Source organism: Scleropages formosus, chromosome 15, assembly GCF_900964775.1.
Source record: "Scleropages formosus chromosome 15, fSclFor1.1, whole genome shotgun sequence".
In the NCBI taxonomy this organism is placed as follows: domain Eukaryota; kingdom Metazoa; phylum Chordata; class Actinopteri; order Osteoglossiformes; family Osteoglossidae; genus Scleropages; species Scleropages formosus.
In genome coordinates, this window is record NC_041820.1 from 7,865,895 (window position 1) to 7,874,234 (window position 8,340).

Sequence of the window (8,340 nt, forward strand, 5' to 3'; positions counted from 1 at the left end):
TCCCACACTCCCAAGAAATGCTGTTCAGAAGCATTCAAATGTTTGAGCACACTTGTTTGGAGGAGCTGGAGCGAAGACTGAAAGGGAAGCGACACGTGTGTCCTACCTCTGCTGCAGAAGAGATGGGAAGACATGATATAATTTGATAAATATCTGAGGATCATAAACAAGGCGGTGGCAAACAATCTTATGTATCGCAGCACAGTGAGTACCAGTAAACAACGTTTTTCTAGGCCACATTTTTCTAAACGAATTTATGTGAAGAATTACAGCACGACTAACTGGGGAACAACAGGCGTTGCAATGATTGCAGTCCTTGGAACACAGGCACACACAGCGAGAGGCCACTCTCGCGACCACTCCCACGACTGTCGCGACTAATGTCGCGGCTATCACGAGCACTGTCGCGACTATCGCGCGCCTGTAGCGACTAACGCAATCACCGCAACAGTTGCGCGATAGTCCAACACACGCGCGCTCCCTCACTTTGAAGTTGCTCCCGCGCAAACGAAAAAAAAAACCCGTAGAAGGCAGAGACAAAATATGTGAGGAATAAACTTGAGATTTCTTGAATACATAATACATGGGCAGCGTTTCAGCAGAAGTCCATCTATTTTTTTTTCCCATAGTAATGAAGCTGTGATAAACCATAGTGGAAACAAATTCGCAAATATTAAGACTCGGAACATACTGAAGCCAACATTTTCTGTCTTATTTTTATCATCTCGAAAAGAAGCTTGAGGTTTTCTCCTTTTTTCGAGAAAACAAGACAGAAAAAAACATGTATCCCTGTGTCATGTGCATAACATTATTAATTATATTTCTTATTAATTACGTGTCATTCATATGTATTTAATATAGTGATAGAATGTCAAACTATATAATATATATAACTATATATAATACAATATACTATATATAGGTATATATTTTTAATGGAGCCTCCCTTTTTCAGTTCAGTTTCAGCAATACACTAACCCAACAAATATTATTCACATACTAAATGTAGATGGATTGTACACAATGAAATTGAGATAAAATGCAAAATAATTGTGTTGCATTAACTAATGTTAATTAAGTAAATTGAACAAGCAGTAAAAATCATGTTGAGTGAACACCGTCTGTTAGAAGTCTAAATAGCTTGGAACATTTTATTGCAGTGTGATCATATCACTTTCTGATGACTGTTGAATTTCACTTGGACTTTATGTTCTCATCTCAAACATACATGTATTAGTTGATTGTAAATGTATTGTTTTAGTATTTTCAGTAGAGCTACTTTCCATTTTTATTCGGTGTTGTTGTTGCAAATTAAAAGACCTGGGATCGAATCCCAGTCCTGCTGTAGTACTTGTGATCGAGGTACTTACCCTGAATTGCTCCATTACCCTTCTGTATGAATAGGTAAAAAACTGTATGTAGCTTAATATACAAGCCTGACATTGAAAGATTCCTTTTATTTTAATAATAAATGTAGACAAATCAATGACAGCTTAAGTTTCTCATCTGCGAACATGGATGGATGTCCAGCTTTCCCGCTATTTTGTGTAATGAAAATCTGGTGTAGTCTGTCATAAAGATGGGCATATTAAAAGGTGTATTACTTCTGGAATAGGGTGTTAGGCGTGGTTTTTCAGGCTATATATAGTGCTTTATTCCTGCAATACTGACAGTGTTACAATACACTTTCTACTCTAACCAGTTACCTGCATCAAAATGAATTTTTTCTTGCTTAATTCCTTACTGTGTCCAATAGATGGCGCTACACACCATGAACTAACTGGGTATCAGTTTTCTTTTTTTTTTTTTTTTTTTTTTTTTGGAATATTGTTTTTTTAATGAAAAAAAAAAGAAGAAATTACAGGTGCTATTCCACAACTGGAATTTTATTGCGTAAATTTCTCATCATTGCTTTGACTCTTTAAGATGTGTAGTACATATCTTAACTGCTACAGTCACTTATATAAAAAATAAAATAACCCAAAAGCATTTTCGTGTATATAAAAAAAAAAGATACTCACCATAGCAACAGATGTTTGACCTGCTGTTTTTCAGCGTGGATTATTTTTATCACACTATTTCAGGCAAATTATCTTTTCTTCTCCCAGCCTTTAACATTAGGAACTGAAGCAAACATAATGACACAGCCTCATCCCTTTCAGACGGTTGTTCATAATAAGCGTATAGACTAGTACTGATGAATATGTAATGCAGTCCAATGTGTGGTGGCAGCCGAGCAAAGACCCCCAGGCAGATTTTACAAATGGCCGCAAAGGGAGGATCAAGGGCTGAAATGCAGCAAAGTTGTATCAAACCACTCACCTAGTTGGAAGGAGCCTCGTATGAATGTGTCAGAATGGGTTAGCACATGTGAGTGAGATGTACAGGCGTATCGCTCTTTATTTAGAAGCTGTAAAGTGATCGGGAGCCCGATTGTTGACATGTTGATATTTTGCGAGGTGAATTAGACCGTCTGGCCATGTGTGCGCGGCGGAGTGCTCATCTCATCCCCACCGGTTATCCAGTGCTCCCCTCTGCTGCCAGCTGCTTGATTGCGCTGAAGGTTCACTTGGCAGGCCGACGCGGTGCCTTCCAGCACCAGGTCTGGATCGGTTTGCGGCTCAGGTCACTGCAGGGCACGGCCCGCTGCTGGGTCAGTAAATCTCTTTAGGCTCGTTGCATAACTCGTCAAGTCTCTGCTTGCTGCCATGTGGAGAGAGCGAGAGGCATCTGGTTTGTCATGGACACCTGGGGTAAACACTTGTAGAATTTGGCGGGGGGCGGAGGGTGTGGCAAGCTCACGTTGCGGGGGCTTTGTTGCTCTGCTGAACACAAACTGCTCTGGTATTTACTGCACCTGGCTGCTGGGCAGCCTCTGGCTGTCTCTGAACACTGCCGTGGTCCTGACTGGACAGCAGGTGGCGTAGTGGTTAGAGCGATCACCTCAACAAGCAGAAGGTCCAGATTTGAGTCCTGCCTCCTGCTCCCCCCCCCCCCGCTCAATGTACTCTGTACACTGTAACTGACAAAGTAAAAATTACCCAGAGGTATATATTAATAAATAGTTGGGAGTAACTTGGTGTTTAAACCTAACACTGCTTTAGAGAAAAGTATCATCTAAATAAATAAATCAATATAAAGACTGTCCTCAGCTTGCTGACAGCACGCTCGTGTCTCTTTTGCCCCAGCTGGAGGCTAAGAAAATCAAGGATACAGGCAAAAATATGAAGTATAGTGCCTTGCCTCCTTAGGTCATCCCTAAGGATGACCCACTGTGTAAGTGGGAGACAAACCTGAAACCAGTACACTACCTGATCCCCCCCGATGTACACCTCAGGGTCAGGATGGTCCACATCTTATCCCAGAAGCACAGGGCACGAGGCAGGGCACACACATGAACTCATTCACTGGCACACTAAGGTAACCTTGAAGCCAATAATTCACCTGAAACATGTGTCTTCGGACTGTGGGGGGAAACCAGAGCACTCAGAATACACCCACACAAACACAGAGAACATGGAAACTACACATGGACCGAGCCAGAGTGGAGCCCTCTCCCAAAACCCACAGCTCTGCTTCTCCACCAGCGCTGCTCACCATGCCACCGAGCCACATGCTGCTTTCCAATTTGTATATTATATTTAAAATATGTACATGTCGTAAGGAGCCCAAGAGAGATGTCACTTTATAGTGGGCAATGTAAAGAAACGTAACACAACTGATTACATTTACATGCATTTACATTTATTTATCTAGCAGACACTTTTCTCCAAAGCGACTTTCAATGACTCTGTGTAGAGTGTTATCAGCCCACACACCTTATTCACCGCGGTGACTTACACTGCTAGATACACTACTTACAATGGGTCACTCATCCATACATCATTATAGCCAATCAGCTGTCAGAATTTGATTGAGTATAAAAGACATATGGGTGGATATGTGTCCCTTCCACTGTCCCGTGTGTGACTGCATCATCTAGTCTTTTGTATTAGTCAGTGTCTCTGAATCCCTGCCAGGTCTCTTGAAGACAACATGGACATGTCAGGAAGCGTCACGCATCCAAAGCACCGTAATGGTGTGTTGTGACCATCAGCTGAGTCGCACGCTGCCTCTTGTCTCTCGGGGACAATAACAGTGAAGGCACTGAGCTTGCCAGCGATGTCCTGGTGCTTGCAGTAGCTGTGCTGTGAAGTGGTGATAATAATAATAATAATGAGTTAACTGACACAGGATCCTACAGTTCACATTAACGTGAAATCTCACAAATGCACTGTTTTCTTCTATTTTAATGACACTTATTCAGTGACAGTGGCACAGCACAGCAGCACTGGTGCCTCACTGCTCCTGGGCTGTGGGTTAGGACATGAGTTCAAGTCCTGATCAGTCTGTATGGAGTTTGCATGTTCTCTTTATGTTCCTTTGGGTTTTCCCCTACAGTCCAGACACGTGTGTGTGTGATTGTCCTGTGATGGACTGGTATCCCATCCAGGGCATACCTTTTCACACCCTATCATTGTGGGCTGGGCTCCAGACCTTCGCGACCCTGCACTGGACAAATGCTCATGGACAATGGATTGTACGAACGAATGTTGGGATGGGACTCGACACACAGATGAAATGTTCCTCTTTGCTCTTTCTAGATACTCAGGGCCAGCAGTGTAAGTTGAAAGGAGGCTCTGGAGCAAAGTGACGGGACAAGGGAGAGCGCGGCGCCATGGCCTGCTTCACCAGCGGGGGCCACAGGTGCCCCATCAACATTAGATCCCGAGGAATGACAAGGCCGGACAGGGCCTTTGGGGACCGACCCCGAGACACGCCTGTAACTCCAGTCCCGTCAACAAAGCTTTTAATAGGGGGACTTAAGGGATTATTAACGGAAAACATATCGACTGCACGGCACCCTGCTGCACGCAGGTTATTTGCTTAGGTTATGACACGTTGAGAAATTTGCATGGTTGGGGGGGGATTTTTTTCCTTAACCTACTGCGGCAATTTATTTTCTTCACAACTGTTAGTGTTAAGTAAAAAAACAGCCAGAAATTAATTTTTCCGCTGTCACCACCAGCATTGGCAGTAGGAACGCTAGAGAGCTCGTGAGTTTTATCCTGGATTTGAACATGTTCACGGTTTGTTGCGTGGTGATGGGGGGGCCTTTGCAAATTGATCGCAGTTTGCTGTTCACAGCTGATCTACACACCTTTAATTTTCAAACCATTTTAGAAATTAAGTTTTAATTGATCGCAAGTAAATAGACTGTGCGAGAGTTAACTGTTCAAAGCATTTCTCTTTTTCGGTTTCTGCTATAAGGGGTGTGGGGGCATGACGGGTTCACCCGGTACCTGCTGTGTGGTGGGTCTGGGGTTCGAGCCCTGCTTGGGATGCCTGGCGATGGACTGGCCTCCTGTCAGGATGTGTCCCCTGCGTTTTTGGCCTCGTGCCCTGTGTTGCCGGGTAAGGCTCCGGCTTGCTGTGACGCCCCCCGTCGGGATGAATAGTTGTTGACGATGGATGGGTGAATTTCTGCGGTATGGTGTGAACACAGCAGCAGTAGCTGTTTGCACCTATAAGCTGAGGTGGTGACTTCATTCACACTAAATGACTGAACTGGCACAACGTGAGGAAAATAGCTCAGACCTGCGGTCAGCAGTGTGTGGCCTTACTGAAGGATATTATTAAATACTACAGAAAACAGAAATCCTCATCTTTGTTGTCTGATGGCACTTTTTTTTTTGTGTCGTCCAAGAGACGCAAACTTCCTAAGCGTAGCAGGTGACCAATGAAAATAACACCAAATGTTCAAGCAAATGACAAAAAATAAGGGAATAAATTAAGATAAATCGCATTGGTTGACGCAGCAAAACAACCTGATGGTAGATCAATATAACACAGAACACACTTTTGGTTCTTTAATGGTCATTTTGTGTTTTTTCATTATGCGCAATTTTAACAGAGCGGTTTGCAGCTTATAGAAATGACCGTGGACGTAACGTTTTCGTTTTCGTTCTTTCTGATGATCCGGGTCATTGGTTAAGAACAGGCCCATCTCAAAGGGTCATTCCTGCAATGCAATAACTGGACTTACGTTGCAACTCAACACGTGTACATTTATTCATTTAGCAGACGCTTTTCTCCAAAGCGACGTACATCTCAGCGAAAGTACAGATTTGTGCATTACATTAGGAGAAAGAGACATAGCTGAAGGCATGTGATTCTATTTGTCCTATAAATATTGCGCCAATATGGGTAATATTTCACAGAGCATTTTTTAGAGCACACACTTGCATTCTCAGGCAATTATGTTTAAATTCTTGGAGGGCACTACCATTTGTTCCACTCATTTTGGTCTATAGTTATGTGATTATCCATCCCTTCATCCATTATGCGCAGGGTTTCTTTGCATCCTGGAAGAGCTTGAAGTTGTGTGATTAGTTTTTTGTATTTAAAAATAATAGCACATTTTACGCTCTGTTTACAATTAATTAGTGCCTGGGTGGTGTGAGAGGACATGGGTTCGACCCCCGCTCAGTCTGTGTGGAGTTTGCATGTGTCTGTGTGGGTTTCCTCTAGGTGCTCTGGTTTCCTCCCACAGTCCAACGACATGCTTTTCAGGTTCACCCCTAGTGTGTGAGTGACGGAAGGAGTGTGTTACACTGATGTATGAATGAGTGACCCATTGAAAGTAGTGCATCTAGCAGTGTAAGTTACCTTGGCGAATAAGGCGTGTGGGCTGGTCACACTACAGAGAGTTCATTGGCAGTCGTTGGAAGTCACTAAGCGTCTGCTAAATGACTAAATGTAAATTATTAATCAATATTAGTATGGTAAGCTACCTACAACAATTGGGTAATTTTACAGAAGGTGCCTTGCTCAATGGTATTATAGCTAGAGGTGGGATTTAAACCTGCAACCTTCAGGTCCAAAGGAAGCCACTCTAACCACTACATTACCAGCTCTTCTTTGAGCTAGAGTTGCAGTTGTGAGGGGTGTGTCTCAAGTGTGTCCAGTTGTTTTGTGTTCTCAGCGCCTTGATGTCAATGAGCTCAGCACACAAAGCCTTTCTGTTCACAGCAGCTCAGGCAGTGTGGCACAAGTGACAGCGGGAAGGCCTGCGTCGCTCCCGCTTAAAGCACCCTTTGCCAGAAGGGAGAGATTTTCCTCATGCTTTGACGATGCCAGAGAGAACCTGGAATTTCGCAAAATGCCGCTGCTAGTATATTTTCACCCTTGTAACCAGCAAGGCAGAGTTTTAAATGGATCAGAATGAAAGGACAGCAAGTGCACAGGGGTCATTTACCCTGGCACCACGAGAGACATTTTTAGTAAAAGTTATGGTATGAACAGCACCTTTAAATGTTTTCAGTACTTAGCTTTTAATTGGACTTTTTTTTTCATTGTATTCTCCTCCAGCATTTGAAATCGGAATTGTGCCCTTCTGTCCTTCAGAATTAATTCCTTCTGTTGATGTAATGCCGTCTTTGTATTTTTTCTCTGAGCTGTACATTACTTTGGAGAAAAGCATCAGCTAAATGAATAAATGTAAATGTCCCTGAGCTGGAGTGCCAGTAACAATATGGAAAAAATAAAAGAAACATCATATTGGGGATTTTCAGATATTTTGAAGTCACATTCCTGTGCAATCAGGAGAGAAGATGCAGTGCAGAACAAGTGTGTTTTGAGTTTTATAGAATCTAAATTTTTTCTTTAAATTTAACAACGCATTTCACAATGTTAGAACCACGAAATGTGCAAAAACATACCAGCGTGACCTCAGACATCTACCATCTTTCAGATGTTGCAGGATTTACATTTACATTTATTCATTTAGCAGATGCTTTTCTCCAAAGCGACGTACATCTCATAGACTATACATGTCATCAAGTACCGTTTTCTTTCCACCATATGAACTAATGTTCGTCACACGAGTAGCTGCATAAAACTCAGAATATCGATGATTCCTGATCACCTTCGATTATATACACCTCCGATTTGATTACATTCTGTAAAATCTGTAGCTTCATCATTTCTTAGTGGACGACGCATTTTTGCATATTTACAATCCCAGCGAGAACACATTTTTGTACACTCACATTTATTGCATTTGCGTGTTTTATGAACTGCAATTGCAGTGAAACAGGCCTTTGTTTTAAACAACTCACTGACAGATGTGCAGGAATTACAACTGCCTGGGAATGCTATTAAAGAGTACTGCATTCCCTCCAAGAGCTCTGTAAAATAAATAGTACAAGATATTTTAATGTCTTTTACCCTACCCAGCAGAGATTTTTTTTTATTTGCCTGTCTTGAAATAATTTAGTTTAAATTTATACTTGTTCTATC